Source organism: Phocoena sinus, chromosome 1 (genome assembly GCF_008692025.1).
Source record: "Phocoena sinus isolate mPhoSin1 chromosome 1, mPhoSin1.pri, whole genome shotgun sequence".
Lineage (NCBI taxonomy): Eukaryota > Metazoa > Chordata > Mammalia > Artiodactyla > Phocoenidae > Phocoena > Phocoena sinus.
This window is the reverse complement of record NC_045763.1, coordinates 2,557,025-2,582,268: the sequence shown is the minus strand read 5'-3', so window position 1 is coordinate 2,582,268 and position 25,244 is coordinate 2,557,025. Positions and strand designations below refer to the sequence as shown.

The window sequence follows — 25,244 nt, the reverse complement described above, 5'->3', positions numbered from 1 at the left end:
TCTCTGTCCTTAGGAAGGAGACGCAAGAGGGCAGTAAGCATCCTTGATACTTTGGGAAGCAAAGGAGCCCGTCTACTCACTTCCCCATCCCTTCACCAAGTGTTTGTGGAAGGACCGTGCACAACAGGCGAGATGCTTGCTGTCCAGTGATGCTGCGACTAAGTAGGTTCTGAGTGAGTGTCTGCGGGAAATTTCCAACAGCTGCTCGGTTGGTCGAGACAGGCTGTGACCTCTTCTACATCCTCACTCTGCTTCTGGAGCAGAATCAAGGTAGGAGCTGACCGGTCGGGACCACAAGTCTTTGTGCTCTGGGGCTACGTGGCTGCAGCATCCTTCTTAGTGGAGGAAGTCGGGGAGGCAGGAGGAGAGCAGGGAAATCAAGTGGCCAGATTTCAACAGGTTCCAGGCTCCCTCTTCTCCACACTGTGGACACAAAGTCAAGAAAGATAATCTGCTGTTCCAGTTATTATCTGTGGTTGCCAGAAGGGAGTATTTTAGATTTAAGGAAGAAACATTTATTAGCGGGTTTTGGAGCTGCAATTCCCTACTGGGTACTGATTTCAAACAACAGACTTGTTCTATGATTCCAGGAGTTACAGATCTCTTTGGGCATTCAGGGACCGAGTCCCCAGCTCCCATCTCCTTATTCTTTCAAATAAATTTCATTTCTCACACGGATGACTTAAATTAGGACCCTTGAACAGCTGTGTGTATAAATAAATTTAAACACCAAGGGAAATGCTGTCAGAACACAGGCTTTAACATTTGGTTTAAAAAAGATGATCTCTGTGTTACATTGATGGACGTCGCCTTCCAAAGGAGGCGTCTGTTAAATAAACGTTGTTTGGATAATTTCATGATCTCTGGACATAACTGGAGACCCAATGGAGTAGCAGAAAATTAGGTTCAGGAGTCATCTCTCTGGAGAGTGAGCTTCTTGGCAAACTCGAATGGGTCCTGCCTGAAGTGTTTGGGTGCCAGCGACGGGTGATAAGCTTCATCTTTTTTTTTTTTTTTAAAGCCACTGGTATTACTTTATCACAAAGGATTCAGATCTTTCCCTGAATTTTCACAAACACACCATAATCTAGTAATAAAGCACCTCCCCATCCCCAGTTTTGCTTATTTCCCAAACTGATTTTGCCTGATAGTTTCCCCTCTAATACGGTTATCACTTAAAAAACACAAACATTCAAACTAAAGATACAGTGGATTACTAACCGTAACCTTGGCAAGCCTACATGGATTGTTTGCCATCAAACATGACAGTAATTTTACAGTGATCGCAAAGTCATTAGGTTCTCCTTGTTACAATGACGACGAGAAGTAAAACTCTTGCTGCTTCTAATACTCCTCACAAAGAAGAGATGCGCTTATAAGGCAGGAAGTAACACAAAATTCCTTTAGAAATCATTGCATTTTCACTTTGCTCAAGTTTTCAACTGCAAAACCTCCGTGCAAAAAAATGTTGCAAACCCAGAAGAGTACATCTCACCATCTTAAGTGCACTCCAAAATCTCAAGCTTACTTTAAAAGCCCACAATATGGGTATTCAAAGTCTTTTCGGAGACCTCTCCCAAATACCACACATCTCCAGATAAACCACGTAAGAAGCTTGAAAGCAGTGAAGGATGCTAACCTGCTGATGCAGGTTTCTGACACCAACCTTTCAAGCCACCAATAACCAGGTCTTCAGTTACCTTTTCAGTCTTACCCATCTTGCAGCAAAGCAATTTTGCTTTACCGCCTGCACTTACCAGAGTTCTAAGCATTTTAGAGAGTTTCCAAGCAACTATTTTTTTGTGCTTCCAAGCGATAATTTAACTAGTATTAACAATTTACTATTAACTAGTATTTTCTTTGCCCATGAGCTCTATATAATTCCCCAGAGCTCTGCCTACTGATCTTTTCTCCAGAGAATTCCCTTCAACCCACATTCCCTACCACTCCCACCCTCTACAACCAACACCTAACCACAACCCTCCCCCCTTCTCCCTTTCTTCACGCCCACCCCTCCCAGCACCTGCGGCAGGCTTTTCCCTCCCCGCCACCCCTCACCTCAGGGTCCTCGCATTTGAACACTAAGATTACTCTGAAATCTGATCAAGCAAAGTTGAAGTTAAAAAACACATAGAGCGGGCGTCCCTGGTGGCGCAGTGGTCGGGAGTCCGCCTGCCGATGCAGGGGGCGCGAGTTCGTGTCCCGGTCCGGGAGGATCCCACATGCCGCGGAGCGGCTGGGCCCGTGAGCCATGGCCGCTGAGCCTGCGCATCCGGAGCCTGTGCTCCGCAACGGGAGAGGCCACAACAGTGAGAGGCCCGCGTACCGAAAAAAAAAAAAAAAAAAAAAAAAAAAGACACACATAGAGCAGGATGAATCAAAGATCACTGTTGGTACCCTGACCGCTCCCTTCTTAGTAGGAATGCCCAAACTAGACCTGCCATTTCTATCACAATTGGGGCATGACCAACTCGTACCTCCGACACAGTACAATGACCCCCCTCAATCTGCCAGTTGGCTCATTTAAGTACTTGCCGAAGGCATTTCAATCTTGAACACTTTCCCAACACACAGATTATATCATCACGCTAAGAATTCCTCCGACCAACGCACAGGAAGGCGGGCGGGTAGATGAGAGGGTCACTGGGATCCATCTGCAAGCTCCGTCTACAAGGCAGCACTCTGTGTTGTGGCATCGCGTTAAAATGTTCTACAGCTTATGAGTCCTCTGGAAGCAAGGTTCGTAGCACAGAGGCTGAATTTAGAAGATGCAGCGTCTGAAAACCTCCACCCCGGAACAGGAGAGGTGCCTGCTGGCATTCACGTGCCCAGAGATCGCTGCTCCCGGATTACACACTCAAAGCAACACATCTGCTGAAGGCCCCGGATGCATCTGCTTTGGACTTTTAAAGATTGCCCCCTCATAAGCTCATCTGAAAACCTTGAAGGATGGTCTCCTGAATGAATACAGGGCTTCCTGAGCAAGGCCTGGAAACAGGGCATTGGAGAACTCCTCCTCCTAAGCCTCTGGAAATTCAATCTGTAGACATCAACTTAGGCGGGCTCTCTCCTCCTCCAGGGTCTCCCCTCCTGCACACTGGCCAGGGGCTCCATTTCTCCTGGTGCCATCAGCTTGCCATGATGGACACTATAGTAACAAACCACAGTCTGTGAAGCATTTCTGTAGCTTTCAGCTGGTACCATCGCTGTGGGCCCACCCAAGGGTGCACCTTCAATCCCCACCCTCTCCACCGGCAAGCAAGACCAACCCGCCCACCCAGAGTCTCCGCTGGGGAGGTGTCTCCTCCGTCGGGATTACCGACAATACCGACTCTGGCAGGGACTCCAGCAACTTTCCCGGCTTACCAGATTACCAGAAGCAACGTTTTAGTGAGGTCACAGAAGAGGTAAGCGTGGAACCTAGAGGAAAAGTCCAAAGGGGTGCACTGCCACCGCCCTGGGCCAGGACTGTCAGCCCCGCGAAGCTAAGTTCAGTTTCCACAACACCAGGCCTCATCCCCAGGCAGGTTCACAGCCCTCTGTACAGGAGTGGTGCCCTCCTAGAGGTCAGGTTCCCCTTCTCCAGCAAGCAGCTGCAACAGCCAGGCCTGGGGTGTTGTCCTCCCCCCGGGTTACTGTGGGCACTTCTGACGCAGCTCTTCCCAGCACAGTTCCCCCAACATCTAGCCTCCCCTTCAACCTTCCTTCTCCTGGCACCCCCATGCCCCCCAGTCCCATCTAAGTCTACCATCTCCCCCACCTGTCCCCTGAGACCCTAAACTGGCCAGCTCCTCCCCCAAAACTAAGCCCAGGGCCCCTGCCCTCCCTGTCGCTAACTCCTCGATAAGTTTCATCTTAAGGGCAACAAAATAAAGAGTAAATGTTCCAAAAACAAGAAAAAATTAGGCTTCTCCACCTCGCACTCACGGGCAAAGCCTGATGGATGTTCCATTCAGAATCAACAGAAAAGTTTATTTAGAGACTTGGAAGGGATTTGGGGGAGGGAGCGCAAACAAATATTCCCCCAGCTGTTTTGCCCTTCTGTTGAGATCTGTAAATAATATTCTGTAATAACAAAACTTATGAACCAACAGTTAGTATGGAGAGGAGAAAATATTGGCAAATAAATTTGCTCGGTGTCCAGAATATAAACCATCATTCATCCTGAGGCTGACAAATAAAAACATTTTCCTGGTCCACCGAGGTGTACAGCGATGGGGGATCAGGGGAGGTGGGGAAGGGCAGAGCCAGGGGAACAAGCTCAGCCTTCAACCCTGGGTGTAAATCCATTCGCCAGCTGAGCCTTCCGTGTACCCGTGAGAGGGGCCCTTAATTGCTCATAAAAATGATTTGCTGGGTGCTTCGTTTTTTAATAAACCTTGTGGGGGTGGGACAGGGGACAGGAAGATGAAGTTTCACAGAGCGTTGGCTTTTTGCCTTTCAATTTAATAAAAAAAGAAGCTCGGGGTGAGGAAAGAGAGCCCGAGAAGGAGTGGGCGAGGGAATGCATCAGAGAGAGGGGGCAGATGTGGAGGCATCATGGGGCTGGCACCGGGATGGCCCCAGCTGGTGCCTCCTTACATCCTGAAAGCCTCACCTGGTTCCATGCCCTCCTTCCAGGCTATGCGTCCATGAACAAGTCTGTCAACGTGGTTGTCTGTGTGGCATCCTCCCCACTTAGGGCGGAGGATGCCGGCTCCCCACGAGCACTGCAAGGCAGAGGGACTGGGTGCTGCAGGGGTCCCCATATGCTGCTCATCTAGGGATGCTAAGGCCCATCCCAAGGCCGGGGGAGGAATCTGCAGGCAGAAGCCCTGCCTGTCTTGCACGCGACTTCTCCCAGGACATCGTGCAATCTGGGCACACAGCAGGTGCTCAATAAATAGTGTGTCAGGTATAATGGACACCCAGAAGGAAGCCAGCTTCCTTTTAGGGAAATCACACTCAGAATTTGAAATCAAGTGCAGAATTCCGGGACCGGAAGGGCCAGTTGGCCGGCATTCCCCATCATCCCACAGCTGCATCAACTCCCCCGACCATGCACCAAGCACCCAGCACCCACAGACGGACCCCAGACCTCCTGGCACCTCCTCTGGCCGCAGGCTTCTCCCAACACGTGCGCCTGAACAAGAGCCGCCCGTCCAGAATAATCACCTCCTCCCGGCCCACACTGAGCCACCACTGGGCAGAAATGTCAGCTCCTAAGTCAAAGACGTACATCACCGGGAGCCCAAATTAACACATTTTATGGAGCCTTAAATGATTTTATGATAAATAGGAGCTGAGGGTTATGATTCAGGTTACGTGACCACTTTCCTCCCCTCGGCCCAGATCCCCGTTGCTTTCAATTGAGGGGGCGTGGAATGACATGTCCTTATATTAAATTGCGAGCGTGCCTTTTCTTCTTGCTGTTTTCCCTGCATGAAATGAGGATGAATGCCCCTTCAGCAGCTTGGAGGCCAGGCTCGGCCGAGTGGAGGACTCAGGTGAGCTGGGTCACTGTTAGCTAATTCATAAGGCTCTGGTCCAACTCCAGGAACCCTGAAGGCCACATCTGGATGGAACCGGGCAGAGCAGGTCACTGGGTAGCCAAGCCACCAGCAACACAAGAGGAGACGGTGCCTTAGAATGTGGTCCACACACTCAAGTAGACTCAGAGGGCTAGCCAATCCCACTACACTCCCGCCAATCAGATGTAGGAATGCCATCGGGAGAGCAGGACGTATGAAGGACTATTAGAGAGAGCAGGACGTATGAAAGACTATTATCCTGCCGAGAGTGGGAGGGGAAGGGGGGGAGGGGGAGAGGGCAGGAGGGGAGGCGTAACTAAGGAGACATGGTCCCCTCTCAATGGTCAGCACCAGTCACAACGAGTGGAAGGCTCATTCTGGAGACTGCTGGGCGTCTTGGCTATACTACTTTCCTGAGATCTGGAAAAGACATCCAACTTCATCCCTGAGAAAACACATGAAGACTCGCTCCCTCAGCTGGAATAGAGGCCTCTAACTTGGGAGATGAGGGAGGGGAACATTTTTTAAAGACAAAGAGAAATTAAATACAAGTTAAGTGTCTTGGATTAACAGATGAGTTGTCAAGGACAAAGGAAGTGGGAAAGAGTCACATGACTTACATGGACAGGAGAGAAAACATTTCCCCCGTGTGTAAATTTCCCCATTAAGTGAAAATATGGCTCCAACTTGGTCCAGAGACCTGGAACAGAATAAGTCCTCTCTCCTGTAGATTCTTTTTTAAAATTTTTTTATTGAAGTATAATTGATATACAATATCGTATAAGTTATAGGTATACAATATAGCGATTCACAATTTTTAAACTTTAGTCTCCATTTGTAGTTATTGTAAAATATTGGTTATCTTTCCTGTGCTGTACAATATATGCTTGTAACTTACTTTATATCTGATAGCTTGTACCTCTTAACCCCCTATATTGCCCCTTCCCCCTTCCTTCTCCCCACTGGTAACCACCAGTTTGTTCTCTATATCTGTGAGTCTGCTTCTTTTTTTATTATATTCACTCGTTTGTTGTATTTTTTTAGATTTCACATATAAGTGATATCACACAGTGTTTGTCGTTCTCTGTCTGACTTACTTCACTAAGCATAGTGCCCTCCAAGTCCATCCAGGTTGCTACAATGGCAAAATTGCATTCTTTTTCATGGCTGAGTAGTATTTCATAGCACATATGTACTGCATCTTCTCTATCCATTCATCTGTCGATGGACACAGGTTGCTTTCTTATTTTGGCTACTGTAAATAATCTCATATAGAGCTCTGAACAGTAAATAAGTCAACCATCTTCTTCACTATTCTTCTTCATCCTGCCCTGTGCCCCAAAGAACCTGAAAAAATATCTTCTTGGCCAGCCAGTTCCAAAAGAACTGTCAGTTTTTTGGCTGAAACTCTTATCTTTGCTAATAACATCCCACATCCTGAGTGTGGCCTGGACAAGGGGGTGCAGAGGCCCCTCTTTCTCAGAGAACAAGGTCAGCTGAGATGTGGCCAGTCTGGAGTGCTCCAGAGGCCCCAGAGGTGTCAGTGGACACCAAGGGCTCCAGGAGGCCATCCCCTTCTGGGTGGTCCATGGACACAAACACATTGGTTTCCAGGCACCTACTTAGCCTTTGCCAGTCCATGGTCTATTTCAGAAACAGGAACAAGAAATGAGAATTCCAAGAGTAATAGATCATGACTTAGACTCAGAAAGAAAAATAATTCCACCCTTTTGGAAATTAATTCAGGTCTTGGGTCTCCACTGGAATGCTGCTCTTGGTCTTTCTAGGTAACAGGAAAGTGTTATGCCCAGCTGACACTGCTCAGAGAGCCAGTTGAAGGAAAGACAGTGACAAATGTGTACAAAATCAAGATAAAGCAGAAGTTCGTGATAAGGGCCCCCAGCACGTGTTCCCCCATCGATGGGAACAGAGCCTCTCGTTCCCGTCATCAGTGCCCAGGCCTGTTGACATTTGCAGCTGGTGTAGCAACAAGCTAACTTGAAAGTCTGAGGTTCTTTCTCCATCACTAACAGACACTTACACGTGGTTACCACCTGCTCATCTGAGTAAGAGGTGGGGAGAGGGAGAGAGCAAGGAGTTACTGGAGATCCAGGTACTGAGAAAATCAGAATGTGCCCACAAGCCCATTTTCACCGATGACTCTTAGCTGAGCATCAGAAATTGAGATATAAACAAACACTCACATTCTAGAGAGCACCACCCCTCCACTTCGGCCTTTCGCCAGCTCTTCAGGAAAAACAAAACCTCCCAAATCAAAACAGGCTAGTGTGTGCACAGAAGACTTTTTCTCTAAGCCTTACCACAAAGCTGCTGGGTCTCCAGAGACCACGGGAATTCAGAAGGTGCTGGAAACTAGGAGAGCCCTGGGTGGATACGGCCAAGACTCTATCCATGATGCCTGCAGCCAAGGAGACAGGAAGCGCCATTGCTCCAGGCCGGCTTCTCCCAGCACACCAAGCCACTCTTGCCCCTGTACCATCTGGACCACCTGTCAAAAGTGAAAATCCCCCAGACCCAACCTAGCCCTTCAGGCTCAGGACCTCTGGGCGTGCATCCTAGAAGCTTTCATGTCAAGGCTCCCACATGAGTCATCTGCAAACTCGGGCTTAAGAATCCTGCCTCTCAGTCCTGTGGCTTCCTTAGGGTCCATGCCTGCACAGACACAAACAAATGTTCTGAGACCTTGGAGATGCCATGCGCTCCGGGCATCTCCTCTGCCCTGGAGGAAGACACAGGCAGCCTGCCCAAGGCTGTTCCCAGGATCTGCTCAGCAGGGTGGCGAGGCTGGCACCTCTCCACAGTGCCGACTCTGAGGGCGCACAGGGGAGGGACCAGCTGAGGCTGGCACAGCAGGACCCAGCACGTGATCCCTCCATCCCTTATAGAGCATCACTCTCTGAAAGGTTTAGCTTCAGCAGTTCAGGGGCCTTGTCCTAATTACAGACATCGCAACACAGATGCCCCCTGTCCCCGATCTCCCAGGTGGAGGGAGCATTCATGGGACGTAACCATAAATATATATACACACAGAGACCATGGGGGAATGAGAGAGACATAGAGCCTAAGAGTCAGAGAAACAGAGAGAGAAAGCTACATACACGAGGCTGCAGGTGGCATCCACAGCCATCGGTCACGAGAGAATCCCAGTGAGAAAATGTGTTTCAATGGAAATTCATTCATTCACTGCAAACAGAATCTCCACTGCATGGATGAGAGGCCCGATCTGTGGCGTGACAGGAACGGGAGGAACCCAAGAGACCCCTCCCTTACAAAGAGGGGTCACTGAGGTCCAGAGGGGAAGAGGTGCTCCTCAAGCCCACCTTCTCAGAGGCAGAGCTGTGGCTGCAGACTTGCCATTGTCCCCTCATCCACGCCTGGTGTAGGGTCGGCCAGGCGGACCCCAACCACAGCGGCAGAAACCACATGGTGAGGGGTACAGGGCGTCGAGGCCTAAATCCAGCCAGCGTTCCTGCAGCGTATTGGTGAGCTGGGGAAGCTCTTCACATGAGGATGGGCAATTGAACAATGAGCAGCTGCTGAGAGAGCAGGATTCGGCGGGGGCAGGAGCTCAGAGGAAGCCCAGCCACTGGGCTGTGATGACCAAGAGTAGGCTCCCAGCTGGAAAGACTGGGAGGTTGAGGGGCAGCATTTCAGGCAGACACAGTGGTCCAGGCAGCGGGGCTCTCCACCCCGGGATCTCCTCTCCTTCCAGGCACCTCTCCAGCCCCACAGGTTGGCAGGCCGATGGGTCACGAGCAGAAGAGATGCGGGGTGTCTAATGTCCCATGTGAAGCCCTCCACCAAGAACTACCCGTGTGTCCCAGGTGGTGAAGCCCCAGCCTGGATCCCCAAGTGGCCATGTGGAACAGACCCCCCAGCCCACCAAGGACAGCGGGCTCAGCTGCCACAGCACTGCCGGGCCTCGACGGAGCAGGAAAAAAAACGGTCAACGTTATTGTCTCGACCCCGAGTTTTAATATTCTCTGCGATTAAATGGGAGCCATGCCTGGAACACCTGCCTCAAGCCAGAGTGGACTGTTTGTCTCAGGAAAAGCACTTGAGTCCTGAGCTGAACCAGCCGCTTTTTCATGGAACCATGTTTACCTAAAAAGAACAGCTAAGAAACGAGCTGCCATCATTCAGACTCGGGTGGTCAGTAGACAGTCTTCAAAATACATAAAAGGAGCCTGTCGCTCCAAGGGAAGCAGCAGAGAGGATTTGCTGCCAGGAATAGAGTTCAGGCTTTCGAGCAGGAATTCGAATTCTGGAAAATTTGTCTCCACCGCCAGGAGCTCGACAGCTTTCCAAGACTTAAAGATCCTTGTGATAAGGTACGTAGTGATACCAACCAGTGTGATTTCTCGAATAACGAACTCTGTTGATACGTGCAAAACACAGCGAAACAGTACTTTCCAGGTGACCAACGTGCAGCATTACAAAATCGCACACAGGGGAGGAATGGGTTTTGACGCCACAGGAAAGGAAAAGTTGTCGATATGGTTTCTGACTCCACGCTGCAAATGAGCTTTAAAGAAAATGCCACTTGTTGACATTTGGTCTCATATCGAAGCAGAATAGCTACAATTATTAGCAAACCATCTGCAGATTATCCAGAAAACCATTTAAAAGGCCGCTTGGTTTTCCAGCTCCATACTTGTGTGAGGTCACGTTACCTTCATACACAGGCAGACCTAGATTTATTGCAGTTTGCAGGTCTTTGTATATTGAAGGTTCCTGGCAACACTGTGTCTATCGATACCACGTTTCCAAGGCATTTGCTCACGTCATTTCTCTGTGTCACATTTTGGTAATTTTCGCTGTATTTCACTGTTTCATTATTATTTACCTGTTAAGGTGATCTGTGAGCAGTAATCTTTGATGTTACTATTGTAATTGTTTGGGGCACCACGAGCCACGTCCATATATGACGATGTATGTGTTCTGCCTGCTCTGCTGACCAGCTGTTCCCCCATCTCTCTCCCTCTCCTCGGTCCCCCTTATTCCGTGAGACACAACGATATCGAAATCAGGCCAGTTAATAACCCTACAATGGCCTCCAAGTGTTCAAGTGTAAGGAAAAGTCACACGTCTCTCACTTTACATCAAAAGCTAGAAGTGATTAAACTTAGTGAGGAAAGCATGTCAGAAGCTGAGATAGGATGAAAGCTAGGCCTCTTGCACCAGTTAGCCAAATTGTAAATGCAAAGGAAAAGTTCTTAAAGGAAATTAAAAGTGCTACTCCAGTGAACACATGAATGGTAAGAAAGCAAACCAGCCTTATTGGTTATATAGAAAAAGTTCGAGTGATCTGGATAGAAGATCAAACCAGCCACATCATTCCCTTAAGCAAATGCCCAATCCACAGCAAGGTCCTAACTCTCTTCAATGCTATGAAGGCTGAGAGAGGTGAGGAAGCTGCAGAAGAGAAGTTTGAAGCCAGCAGAGGCTGGTTCATGAGGTTTAAGGAAAGAAGCTGTGTCTCCATAACAGCAAAGTGCAAGGGGAAGCAGCAAGTGCTGATGTAGAAGCTGCAGCAAGTTACCCAAGAGATCCAGCTAAGATCATTCATGATGGTGGCTACACTAAACAACAGATTTTCAGTGTAGACGGAACTGCCTTCTATTGGAAGAAGATGCCGTCCAGGACTTACATAGCAAGAGAGGAGAAGTCAGTGCCTGGTCTCAAAGCTTCAGAGGACAGGCTGACTCACTTGTTAGGGGCTAATGCAGCTGGTTACTTCAAGTTGAAGCCAATGTTCATTTACTTTTTCAAAAGTCCTAGGGCCCTTAAGAATTATGCTAACCTGCCTGTGCTCTGTAAATGGAACAACAAGGCCTAGATGACAGCACGTCTGTTTACAACATGGTTTACTGAATATTTTAAGCCCACTGTTGAGACCTATTGCTCAGAAAAACAGGTTTCTTTAAAAATATGACTGCCCGTGGACAATGGGCCTGGTCACCCAAGAGTTCTGATGGAGATGTACACGAGATTAATGTTGTTTTCATGCCTGCTAACACAACTTCCATTCTGCAGCCCATGGATCAAGTGGTCTTTCTGACTTTCAAGTTTTATTATTTGAGAAATACATTTTGCAAGGTTATAGCTGCCACAGATGGCAATTCTTCTGATGGATCTGGGCAAAGTCAACTGAAAACCTCCTGGAAAGGATTCACCATTCTAGATGCCATTAAGGACATTTGTGATTCATGGGACTATCAACAAAATATCAACATTAACATGAGTTTGGAAGAAGTTGGTTCCAACCCTCATGGATGACTTTGAGGGGTTCAAGACGTCAGTGGAGGAAAGAACTTCAGATGTGGTGGAAACAGCAAGGGAACTATCAAGAGAATTCGAAGTGGGGCCTGAAGATGTGACTGAATTGTCGCAATCTCAGAATAAAACTTTAATAGGTAAGGAGCTGCTTCTTATGGATGAACAAAGACAGTGGTTTTTGCTCATAGATGGAAAAGCTACTCCTGGTGAACAGGCTGTAAAGACTGTTGAACTGACCAGAAAGTATTTAGAATATGACATACACTTAGTTGATAAAGCCGTGGCAGGGTTTGAGAGGATTGACTCCAAGTTTGAAAGAAATTCTCCTGTGGCTAAAATGCTATCAAACAGCATTGCTGCTTCAGACAAATGGTTCATAAAAGGAAGAGTTATCTGATGCAGCAAACTTCATTTTTGCTTTATTCTAAGAAATCGCCATGGCCACCCAGCCTTCAGCAACCACCATCCTGATCAGTCATTGGCTATCAACGTCCGGCCAAGAACCCGCCGCCCCCAGCGAAAAGATTACATTTCACTGAAGGCTCAGGTGATGGTTAGCACGTTTTAGCAATAAAGTAATTGAGGTGTGTTCACTGTTTTTAATAGACATACTACTATTGCACACTTAATAAACTACAGTATAGCATAAACAGAACTTTTACATGCCCTAGGAAACCAAAAAAATTCGTGTGACTTGCTTTACTGAGATATTTGCTTTGTTGCTGTGAGCTGGAGCGGAACATGCATATCTCCCTGGTATGCCTATATTTCCAACAAAACAACATATTGAGACAGATTGAACACAGAAGTTGTTCTGAGGGTTCAGCTGTCTTGTATTAAATCAAACATGAAAGAGATTTGCTAAAAGGTAAAACAAGACCACACTTCCCACCAAGGGAGGGGAGAAGGAATATATGATTAGCTTTCTGAAAATATGTTATTTATGTTAACAAGTTATGGAGTTTATTATTGTTATTTTCTAAATGATAACTATGTAATTTTTAAATTCCTTCCCTTTCATCCTTAAGAAGGTAAATATCAAATAGATATAACCACATCACCAGAAGCTCTTTGGGAGCCTCCATAACTTTTAACAGTGCAATGGGTTTCTTTGGTTAACTTGCCACGTGGGTCCCTACATCCAGCTCCGACCAGCCCAAGGACCCCGCGAGGGGCAGGATCTTGCTTCACCCTGGTGTCTGCGTGTGGTCTACTGTCATGACCATGGTGGGTGCTACACAAGTGAACAGGTGACAGTCTCCCCTTGGGTGGGACACGTCTCAAATAACAACCTCCAATGAGATGAGTGGGAGTCTCCTTCTGGACCCCAGTGGGAGAAAGAACTGCAGCCCTCCAGACCCCCAAGGGTCTCCCAGAGGCACACAGTCCATCAGAGACAGACCACCCATTGGCCATCCACCTCCCAATATATGAACTGCTAATTGAGATTTCACTGACACCTATCAGAAACAATCAGTGTGCTTCTCAAATTTTTGAAAAATAATTAAGAATATTGGACTAACCAGCTACATTGTAGGGTAAGCGGCATTTCATTGACCTCGAATAATCACAGTTAGGTGTGACTGACAGAGCAGTAAGTAGACGATTAAAGATTTCCCAGCCTGAGCTGCTACAGAGAAAGTCCTCGAGGGTCCTTGTGGACTGGGTGCTGCATCTTGTCCCCAGGCCTGGAGTTCTGGGAGTTGACAGTCCATCTGGCAGTGGGAAAAGAATGATTATGACCATGAAAATAGGAGTGTGCCTTCATGTGGCATTCCTAGTTAGCTGTCTATTACCTGATGTTTGCCCCAGAAGGATTGGGGGGATCTTTTTACTTTCCTCTTAACATTATTTTATGAAGTTCTTTTAGACTTAACTCAAGAGAAGATGTGACTTGTGTAAGAAACGGAAAAGCCAAAGCCAACCCCACGTTCCCCCCACCCCCACTGGCCACAGGCATCATAGAATCAGGTCCCTTTTCTGCATCCAGGGATGTTGAGACAAATGCCTTCATTTTCCTAGACTCCCTTTGCCATCCCTGCCGGGCAGGGTATGGGAGATGTATTAGGCAGGGTATGGGAGATGTATTAGTCAGGGTAACACTCAGCAGCTGCTGTAACAAACAATGCCTAGATGTCTGTGGCTTAGCACAGTGAAATGTTTTTCTTGAAAACCAGAGCATAATTCAGAATGGACAGTGATCCTGGTGGCTCTCCCTGGTGACTTGTGTACCTGTGCCTGTCTCAGAATCCCCTCTTCCATCCACAGCTACGTCCCAACAGGCAGACTCCATCACATGGTCCCTGACTTACTTTGAGGGAGGCTGGGAGATGGAGTCTTCCATGGAAGTGGCCACGGTCTCTGCCACAACCAGCCTCTGGTCCCAGTGTTTGTTCCTCCCACACAGAGAAGCCCCAGAGCCCCACGGGTCACAGCACGCAGCACAAACACAGGCTCTCCAGGGAGGCTCGGGGTCTCTGCCAGCAGGTCGGATGGTGACCTATGAACAAAAAGGAGCCTTCTAACCCCTCTCCGACTCTTACCTGAGATCCAATGGGGGAGCAGTGTCAAGTCAACCCCGTTCAGAAATGGGGGTGGGGGGAGGAGCAGACAAGAGGGGCTTTAAACCAGGAATCAGATCACATGATTTCCTGTTTCAAACCCTCCAGTGGCTTCCCCCTGACACACCCAAGATAAAATCCCAGCCCCTCCCCAGGCGTGAGAGACTCTAAACATGTCCCCGATCTATCATCGACCTGGCTCCCCCTCACTCACGGCCACCTTCACCTTCCCACCTCCGAGTCTTCATACTCACCTTCCTCCCCCACCCAGGAACACCCTTCCCCAGATTCTCCATGTTCCTTCTCATTATTTAGGGTCCCACTCAACTGTCTAATCTTTGAGGGGACATCTCTGGCACAATCTTCCCCTTCCCCACATGCTGCACCCCTTCCCTGAATCTGTTTCCTGTACAGCAATTATCACAACCTGACACTGTGTTGTGTATGCATTGCTGGTCTCCTGTCCCCTCCATGAAGGATGGCAGGAACCACGTCCATATGTGTCACAACTGTGTTCCTAGAACACACCTGACACTCAGCATGAACACAGCAAATGTTTGCTGAGTGAATAAATGAAAACCAAAAGGGGGCCTCACTGGACCACTTTCTCAATCTGTTGAGTGTATTAACATATTCTAAAAGTTGACTCCTCAAAAATTACGAATTTTGTACATCAAAGAACACTATTAAGAGAATGAAAACACAATCCACAGAATGGGAGAAAATATTTACAAATCATGTATCCGATAAAGGACTAATATCCAGCATATATATTTTTCAAAAACTCCTAAAACTCAACAACAAAAAGGCAAACAACCCAATTCAAAAATGGACAAAGGACACCAAGAGACATTTTTCCATAGAAGACGTACAGATGGCCAAAAAGCATATGAAAAGATGGTCCACGTCGCTGATCATCAGGGAAACGCAAATCAAAGCCACAATGAGACATCCCCTCATACCCATCAGGATGACTCCTATCAAAAAAACAGAAAACAGCAGGTGTTGGTGAGAATGCATAGAAATTGGAGCCCTTATCCACAGTTGGTGGGAATGTAAAATGGTGCAGCTGCTGTGGAAAACAGTATGGCTGTTCCTCAAAAAGTTATGCAAAGCATCGCCATATAATTGAACAATTCCACTTCTCTGTATACCCCCACAGACGTGAAAGCAGGGTCTCAAAGAAATATATGTACACCCATGTTTACAGCAGCATTAGTCACAGTAGCTAAATGTGGGAGCAACCCCAGTGTCTATCAGCCAACGAATAAGATGGATAAACAAGATGTGGTCCGTCCATACAATGAATATTAGCCTCAAAAAGCAATGAGATTTTGAAGCCTGCTACAACATGGATGAACCCTGAAAACAGGTTAAATGAAATAAGCCAGACACAAAAGGCCAAATATTGTGGGATTCCACTTATATGAATTCCCCAGAGTCGGCAATTTCATAGAGTCAGAGAGTGGAGGGAGGGGTGTGGGCCAGGGGCTGGGGAGGTGTTATTATTTAATGGGACAGAGTGTGTGTTTGGGAAGATAAAAAAGCTTTGGGAATGGATGGTGGTGATGATTGCACAACATTGTGAATGCACTCAGTGCCACTTAAAAATGTTTAAAATAGAAAATTTTATGCTATGTATAGTTTACCTTAATAAAGAAAAAAGTCGATTCTTCAGTCACACAGGTAAGAGAAACGCCACATGCTTTCAGTAATAAAACTCTGGGAAAGACTATGAGAAAGAAAACTACTCAGCTCTGTGTTATCCAGCGTTTCCCAAAACCACTTGACCACATCACAGTTTCCATATCTTGCACTGTGCCTACCTAGCACACCGAGGACCTTTCACCCAGCGCAGCCTCCTAAGTGCCAGACCCTGGGGAAGAAACTTCTGAAACATCAGACCTGGCCCTGCCCCACTGGACGTCACAGCTCCAGGCGGAAGCTGGGACCCGGGAAGCCCATTATCTTCCCAGCATGATGTAGGATCACTGTTTTCAATTTCATGTGGATTCCGAGTGGGGCGCACAGAGGGTTCCTGGCCTTCCCCGCACGTGGAGGGGCCGTCCCAGCCCCTGGGAGCCTGCATCTGCAGCCCGGGGACCCCCAAACCACACGGAGGCAAGCAGGGACAGGCAGACAAGTGGTCTCCGTTTCTTCCTCCCAAGTCACCTTCACAAGGCTCTTGGCACAGCTCGTGGTCAGCAGCGTCCCAGCCAGGACCAGGTATCAGACCTTCCGGGCACCCAAGGTCACGGCAGGTCACAGGACCTGGGAACAAGCTGGGCAGTGGTATCTCAGAGCCTGCTTTGAGGGTGAGGGCAAAGGACCTAAACGGAAGCTGCCCCACGCCGTTCCCTCCGCAACGCCGGCACATCCAGCAGCTGCCAGGATCGCTGATCCAGCCCACACAGCCCGTGGTGACAGCGCCCAGGGCTTGCGTGGTGCCCTTGGCCACCCCAGGAGCAGCAGCTAGCTGCCTTCAGCTTCCCGCTGCTGTCCACCCCTTACCAGACAGAGAACTGGAGAAAACAGCCATACTCTACCCCAGCCTGGAAGCTTCCTGGCTCAGAGGGAGCCGGTGGAGGTCCTAGGCTGGGGAGAGTTTCATCAGGCCCAGGAAGGGCTGCGGGAAAGCTGCTCCAGGCTGACCTCCACCTCGCCCTTCTCCCTCCTTGTGGAGGGCAGCCCTCCTTCCAAGCCCCTCTGGAGATCTGATTCTTCAACGTCTTTGTTTGGCCAGAGATATACGATGCTTTCCCCAGTCACTAAAATGAGGGAAGTTCAGCAGCATCTACTGAAGAGAGACCTGTGACAGTGGGATGGGGCCACCTCTGCTCAGCACATAGTGGGTGCTTTATCCATGGGCAAGACCCATGAGGTCACACTGGGTGCCTATCTTTCGATCGCTGAAGCCCTGAGCCTGGCACAGAGGTGGCCTTCCGTAAATGTTTGCTAAAGGAAATTCATGGAACTACTTCTGGGAATTTCAGCAAACTGAGATCCAAGCTGTGACTCTCGGGCTTTTCTCTGATGTTGCAACGTTTCTTTAGTCTGGTCTCCCGTCCTGGTTTGCAGTGGAGGCTTAGATGCCTTATCCCCTATCATCACAGAAGAACCAATATTCCCTCCAATATGTGGACCGTTTGTCATGAAGGAGATGCAAAAATCACAGGGCACGCTTCTCCGGACCTTGCAGTTTACCAGCTGTTTTGCTGACTGTCTCATGTGAGCCTCGAGACCCAGGGCCAGCAGAGCAGCTGGTGTCTCTGCCTACATTTTACAGATGATGGAGCTGGGACTCAGAAAGGTTAAGTGATTTGCCCAAGGTCACCCAGCTAATTAGGAAGAGCAGAGCTGTCTTCACCAGCCAGGTCCTTTCACTTGGGTCCTTTCTGTCCAGAGCTCTTAAGAGCTGCTTCCACCTGGGAGACTGATCTGAGGTTCTCTGGGTCATTCTCAGTATGAGAAGCTGGCACTCCCTTCCGAAACATTTCAGGGGGAGGCACCTGCTCTGGGAAAATAATAATTTACTGCATCAGACTCGAAATGGTGTGTAAGGGCCACGTACACATCCCATGAGGGATGCCAAGGGCTGTTCAAAATGTGCTTCTCCAAATCAGGGACTGAGGACAGCTGCTCTGTCCAGCTCCCTGTGATATTGTGATTTATAGGAAAATATATGTATTTGGTCATTCAGATGGCCAAATACATATTTCTCATATATATTTGGTGTTTATCCACACTTCCTGGCTCACAGCTCTCTGAACCCTTAAAACTTCCTGAGCGATTGGAGCAGTGGGATAAAATTTGGTCTCTTGTCCTCAGTTCCTGAAAACCCTTCAAGGAAGGTGACCTCTGAATCCCACCCAAGGGTGGGACTGGTCACCAGGAGAACCTGCCCTGTGACTGGAGGGTTGGAACTTTCGTCCCTCCCCTGATCTCTTGCAGGGCTGGACGTTGAATCAATCCCATTGGCCAATGATTTAGTCAATCATGACCATATAATGAAGCCTCCATAACAACCCAGAAGGACAGCTTTTTGCCCCTTTTTTGGAGAGTTTCCAGGTTGGGGAAGCAGAAGGCTTCTACATGCCATGGTGCCGGGTCCCAAACTCACCAGGACAGAACCTTCTTTGTTCGGGAACTCGCCCTGTGTATCTCTTCATCTGGCTGTTGGTTTGTATCCTTTAATACCCTATATGATAAATCGGTAATCTAGTGAGTAAACGGGTTTTCCATTCTGGCAAATTAATTAAACCTGAGGATGGGGTATGAGAATCTGTGCTTTATAGCAGGTTGGTCAGAAGCACAGGTGACAACCTGGGTTTAGGACTGGTGTCTGAAGTGGAGGGTGGTCTTGTGGGACTGAGCCCTTAACCTGTGGGCTCTGATTCTCTCTTGGGGTGAATAGTGTCAGAATTGAGTCAAATTCTGGGGCACCCTGCTGGCATCTGAGAATTGCTTTTTGGTGTGGGGAAGCCTACACACACGCACACGTGCCTACATGCACACACACACTGACACACACGCACACACACAGACACACGTACAGACACACACACACATACACATACACACATAGGCACACACACATTGCAGGCATGGGTCGGGGAGCCCTTTTACACTCACACCTGCTCCTATCCACTTTTCCAGCTCATACCATGCCCCTGAGACATCACCAAGGGCAAACAGCCCTGAGGGGCGTCCGCGATGCGCTAACAGCCTTGCAAAGGCTCCTCCTTGCGCCCAGCTCCCCGGCCTCCCCGACTTCGCCAAGCTCGCGGCCTCAAGGCAGGATCAGCGGCTGCCTTGCAGTCCATTAGAGAGCAGTGTGTTGTTTTCATCTCACAGACCTAACCCCTTCGTTCTGGCCAAACAGAGTGGCTTCCGGGATGGTGGGCCCATACCTCCAGAAGAAACGCACACGCCAGTGGGATGGAAAGGCAGCTATCCGCACGAGGCTCGTGGGTCTGGACACCATCCTAATGAAGAGTAGAGGCACCTCCTCTCCCGCCGGGTCCGCTATCGGGCCACGGTCAGCCTGACTCCTGCCTCCCCCAGGGCCCTCCTTCCACCGATGCCTTGTTAAGTGTCTAAAATAGTGAGAGCAGCTTGAGAGGCTGCCCAGCTGAGCTCCAGGGATCTCCACGCTTCTCTGAAATGTACTGATTTCTATTCCACAGTCAAGACAACTAATCTGGAGTGGCAGGCTGTGACCCCTGAGAGGGGTTTTCTGACGAGGGCCTCTCTGTTTGGAGAATTAGCCATTGATCTTCCCTGAGACGTTTCAAAGAGGAGCCACTGAGGTGGTCCAAACTCACTCTGACGTGGGAAAACTGGGCTCAAGCTGGCGCCCTCCGCAGTGGAACGAAGAGGGTTCCATCCAGGCCCACCTGGGCCAGCCCCAGGCCCACATGCTTAGCTGTGGCTTTGGAGACAGCCTGTGTCATAGAGAGATGGGGGAGAGGCCCCCAAGGAAGTTACTGACTCCAGGTCCCATGCACGGGCCCAGGGACGCGTCAAGTAGCAGAGATTGTATTCAGCAACGACTTTCCGAACCCGTTTCTTGCTCCCTGTACTGGCTTGAGCAATGTCCCCCTCAAATCATGTCTACCCAGAGCCTCAGAATGTGGCTTTATTTGGGAAATTAGACCTTTGCAGATATAATCAAGTTGACATTGAGGTCATGTTGGAATTGGGTGGGCCTTGGTCCAGTGACTGGTGTCCTCATAAGAAGGGGAGACTTGGACACTGACACACAGTTCCAGAGAAGGAGGCCACGTGACAATGGTGGTATCAACAATTCCAGGGTCCCCACGGACCGCCCATCACAAACCTCAAAAAAGAAAATTTCTAGCCTCTTTTCATCTGGATCATTCAGTAGCATCTGGTGGCTCCTTTGGGTGGCTGACTGACATCGTAAGAACCACCATCTTCATCCTTATCATCGACAACAAAATAAACGTTAGCACCAGGAGCTGGGAGGCAGGCCTGGGATCTCTCCTCAGAGGAGACCAGCCCTGCCCACACCTCCATCTGACTCCGGGCCTCCAGAGCTGAGAGAGAACAGATTTCTGCTGTCTTAAGCCCCCCAGTTTGCAATGCTAATGGAGAAAAGCTAATCAGAGAATGAAACCCACAGAGTGGAGTTGGGTCACTGCATCATAGCGAGAGAGGCTGGGACCTGGGACCGGGAACCCTTTGCTGCAGTGCTTGCACCTGGACAAACATCTCCTCGAGCAGTGAGGGACTATAAATAACGGCATGCATGCACAGTTGGGGCAAAGTCTGGACAAAAAATACCAAAAGACCAAAAACCCAACTGCCACTTCTGAAAAGCCAGGAGCAAAAGCAGGGTACTGGCAGCCCCAGGAAACCCATGCACCTCCCAAATTTCCAAGGCTCTCCTGTGCCTCCGACCCAGAGCTCAGCAAGACCCCTGCCATCTCTCCATATTCCTCCAGGCTGCCCCCGGGCTCCCTCAGCACTGACGGCCCCTCTGCTGTGCGCCTCAGCCTTATAGCCTTGGAGCCACAGCATTTTACAGCCAGGGAGCACCGTGAAGGTCATCTGGTCTTTTTCTTTTTCATTCAAACAGTATTCAAGACCCACGTACTCCACACCCCTGGTAGGTTGCATCCTCGTAAGTGTGGGGAGGCCGCTGTGAAGGACACATCGGTCTCTGAAGAGGGTCCGTCCTGCACTACTCTTCTTGGCGGACGAGACCCGGGAGGACACAGCGTCCAGCTCACTGCTCTCCTACTGTTACTGACCAGGGTTCTTGGCCTCCTCAATCAATAGAAATTGACAAGAGGCCAGACAAGAAATTCAGGCAAGGCTTTATGGGGGCTCCTGCTGCAGCAGGGAGGAGTGAAAACAAGTAACAGGTTCCCTTGCTCGCTCCCCGAGGGGGGGCAAGCTGTTTCCTTATACGGGGTGAGCGTAGGGGTGTGTCCAGGGGTTGGGCCAGAGGGGTGGCTTAAAGGTCTGCCCACCCCTTTGATGGTGTTGTGTGCGGGGGGCATGCGCTTTACCCTGCTTTTGCTCCCGGCTCTTCAGAAGTGGCCGTTGGGTTTTTGGTCTTATCTTGTTGTCCAGAATTTGCCCCAACCGCACACGTACGCAGTTATTTTTAGTCCCTTATGGTTTCTTTGTATTTTGTTGCTCAAGGAGACCTTTGTTCAGGTGCAGGCACTGCAGCAAAGGGTTCCAGCCTGTGTCACTACGATGCAGTGGCCCAGCTCCACTCTGTGGGGTTCATTCCCTGCTTAGCTTTTCTCCAGGGGGAGGGGCTTGCATGTCTTTGTTCCTTGAGATGAGTCCCCCTCCATCCTCCTCTAGGAGTCAATTCCAAGGCCCCTTGTGATCCCCCAGCCTGGGTCCCCCAGCTCACCTGCCTGTCACGAGGGGTGGAGCGTCATTCCTATTCCCGTCGTACTTCCCGGTGGATGGAGAGCTTGAGGACAGGAAGTGGGGCTGGGCCAGAGGACACAGACACCATTCCCACCAGCCCTCGACTGTCACCTCCCCTAGAATCACAGTGAGGAAACTCACTTTCCTCAATCCACCCTGAGAACTGCAATGTTAAGATCAAGGGCAAACGCGAGGGCACGGCCCTGATTGTGAGAGCCCAAATCGCCTGGTAAATTGGCACAGTGAGAGGCCTTCCTCTTGAACCCCTGGCTCAGCAGCCTCGCTCCATCAGGTAAAGTGAACCTGGAAGGTCTGGTCCTTCCACTTAATTAACTGTCCCCCACCAAAGCCTGGGCCTAATCTGACAGTTCTGATCAGCAATTTCAAGACCGTCTGATTCTTGAGACACTGGAAACTCCTGCCAGCTCCTGAGATGACTCAGCCCAGCTCCGTTCACTGGTGAGCACAGCCGACCCCAGAGCCTCCCAACCAGATGCCAGGTGGGGCTCAGGGAATGAGGTAGCGGGGCCATGATAGCCAGGTTTGGATGCAGCCAAGTGTCAGCCTCCCTCATGGGGGAAGGGCCAAGGGTTTAGCCCCTGCCCAGAGCTGCTTACCTCCCCCGACCACCTTCCTTGGATACAGGAGCTTCCTGACACCTAACAGGTCAGTGGTTTCCAGCCAACCTCTGACTTACTCCTTCCCTCCCTGGCTCTTCATGTCCTAACATTTTCCACCTACTCAGCCCCACTCAGCCTCCTTCCTCCATGGGGCTGCTCTGGCCTCCCTCCCCCTCCCCCAACCCCATCATGAGCCTTTACATCCTCCTCTGTCCTCTGCTTACACAGAACCCCCAGGGCAGAGTTCAGTTCTTCTGGGAGGGAAGCCTCCACCACGGACCTTCTCTCCCCTCCCGTCCCCTCACCCGGAAAACCCCTGCCTTCCACCCTAATCTCTCAGGGTGGTAACCACATAGTCTGATCAACACACTATCCTAAAACGTAAATGGGTAGCAAAGGTAGAATAGGGGTTTCCATTCAATGCCTTAATGCAAGAGCTCTGTGTGAATTTCAGGAGCCACCGAGCCAATGGGGAGGGTGTATAGGCAGGAGGGCCTTTGGTTACCCCCCAAATCCCACCACCTGCTCATCGGGTCAGACAGACCCGAGTTCAAATCCTAGTGTCCCAACTAAGTGGCCACGTGACCCTATTTATTTTCTCAGCTGCCTCCACTATGAAACTGGGATCCTCATGCCTCCCTCACAAGTGCGGGGCTTTGGAACCTACCGAGCTCTGTCATCTGTGTTTGTAGACCGAAGAGCACAACGCAGATATAGGAGGCACTTTTATTCATTGACCAGACCTTTATGGAGTGCCTGGGGGTATACCAGGCAAGACCTGAACCCAGCAGGGGAAGCCCCCCCATCCATCACTGCTGTCCAAATAAAGACCCTGTGTGTGGTCTCTGCACTGGAAGTCAAAGGTCTGGCTTCCCGGTGCAATCCTGGAGGCAAAGAGCTGGAAGATGAATCCTCTTTAGATTTGAATCACCCCAGAGCTAAACTGCCTTGGCACTTGGGAAGGATGAGTGGATTTCCAAAGAGCTGGCAGTCACAAGAGAGGGTGTAAGGGACCATGTCATAGCTCAGGATCCTGGACAAGACAGAGGGCATTGGTCTGCTTGTATCAGGAACACCTCATTTGTTCTTGCGGGTCCCAGGATCCAGAGCCTTCAGGAGCACGATGTCCCCATCCTGTTGCATCTCGCGGCAGAAACTTCTCTGAATAATTCACAGACAACAGTTAAGTCAGGTCTCATATGCCTCCATCCATGTGTGCCTCAAATCAAATGATGGTGAAGTTGATGCCGTTAAGCTCTTATTAGCAGTAATAGTATTTTAAAATAATAGAATGTTTTTATGGTGTGTGATGGAGTTCTTAAGTACTTATGTCACGTCAGCTGGCATCTGTGGTTCCCTCCAGCCATTAATTATGCTGAAAATTAGCATAATGGTCAACTTCTGTTGCAGTAACACACATCCCGATATCTCAGGGTCTTACAACAAAAGCAATTATTTCTTTCTCATTTTACCTAAGGGCTGTAGATTGGCTGTGGCTCTGCTGGGCTCTGCTGGGTCCTGCTGGGCTCTGCTATGTTCTGCTGGGTTACGCAGAGCTCCATGTGTCTCTTCATTTAGAACCCAGGCTCAAGAAACACCCCAAATCCGGACCTGCTATCCTCATGGTGAGGAGTAGAAGCAAGAACCACAGAGCCAAACCACAGGTGCACATTTAATCTTCTGCCTGGAATAGGCTCTATCACATCCATTCACATTCCTTTGCCAAAGCAAACCCCAAGGCCAGGCCCAAAGTCAGACTTGGCAAGAACGTGCCTACAGATGAGCATGGCAAGGAGGAGGTGTCACGGGATGAACTGTGTCCCCCAAAACTCATGTTGAAATGCTAACCCCTAGAACCTCTGAATGCGAACTAATTTGGAAATAGGGTCACTGCAAATATAATTAGCTGAGCTAAAATGAGGTCATAATGGAGTAGGACACCAATATGACTTGTGTCCTAATAAAAAGGGGAAATTTGGACACACACAGGACACATACAGGGAGAATGCCATGTAGAGATGAAAGCAGAGATGGGGTGATGCATCTACAAGCCAATGATGGACAACTTTTGCCAAAAAACCACCAGAATCTAGAGGAGAGACATGGAACTGATACTCTCAGAGTCCTCAGAATGAACCATTTCTGCTGATCCCTTGATCTCGGACTTGCACCTTCTAGAACTGCAGAAAAATAAATTACTGTTGCCTAAGACACCCAGTCTGTGGTTCTTTGTTATGGCAGCCCCAGGAAACGAATTCATTCCCAGGAAGGAATGAGTAACTCTGAGAAAATAATAGTATGGACCACTGTTGAGCAGCCAGGAGAAAGCTTGAGACAGGGGAAGATCTACCTTCTATGCCATCAGTGCTGGGCCTAAAATGCCACGTGAGCATAGGGGGTGTGACTTGTCCTGCATTTTTGCTCCCTAAGAGTTTATGTTTATATGACTTTACCTAACAGCTTCTGATCCCTAACAGTGAGCTTTGGGGGCAGGAGCTATATTTTCAATCTAGTGTTACTACTGGCTGGTGGTGACTCCAGCTTTTTGATATTGCAGTTGTCTTGATGATTGCCCTTGGCAGTCTAAGACAATTCCATTGGGAATTCCTCTGGACCTCTGCTGTGGAGATACTATGTCCCAGGGATGCACTGGGAACATCCGAGAGGCAAAGAGTCCCAGATGACCAAGTAGACTTTGAAGTCACACAGATCTGCATCTAAGCCAAGCTCTGAGGGTAAGATGGAAAAGGTTCTCTCCACCCTTCCTCTCCCATGGAATGCAGCTCTAAACCCTGAGCAGAATGCGTGGAGCAGTTCTGCGAGACTCTGCAAAGCAA

The 25,244-nt window shown here is 49.3% G+C and overlaps 1 long non-coding RNA gene across 1 annotated transcript; it reads right to left on the bottom strand.

Moving 5' to 3' along the window:
• Nucleotides 1–2,556: 2,556 nt before the first annotated feature.
• On the bottom strand, nucleotides 2,557–23,112 carry LOC116760587. The gene is made up of 3 exons (XR_004351768.1): nucleotides 23,102–23,112; nucleotides 18,498–18,502; nucleotides 2,557–3,087 (listed from the first exon to the last, which is right to left on the bottom strand). It is a non-coding gene; the product is annotated as an uncharacterized LOC116760587 (long non-coding RNA).
• Between the last annotated feature and the right edge of the window lie 2,132 nt (nucleotides 23,113–25,244).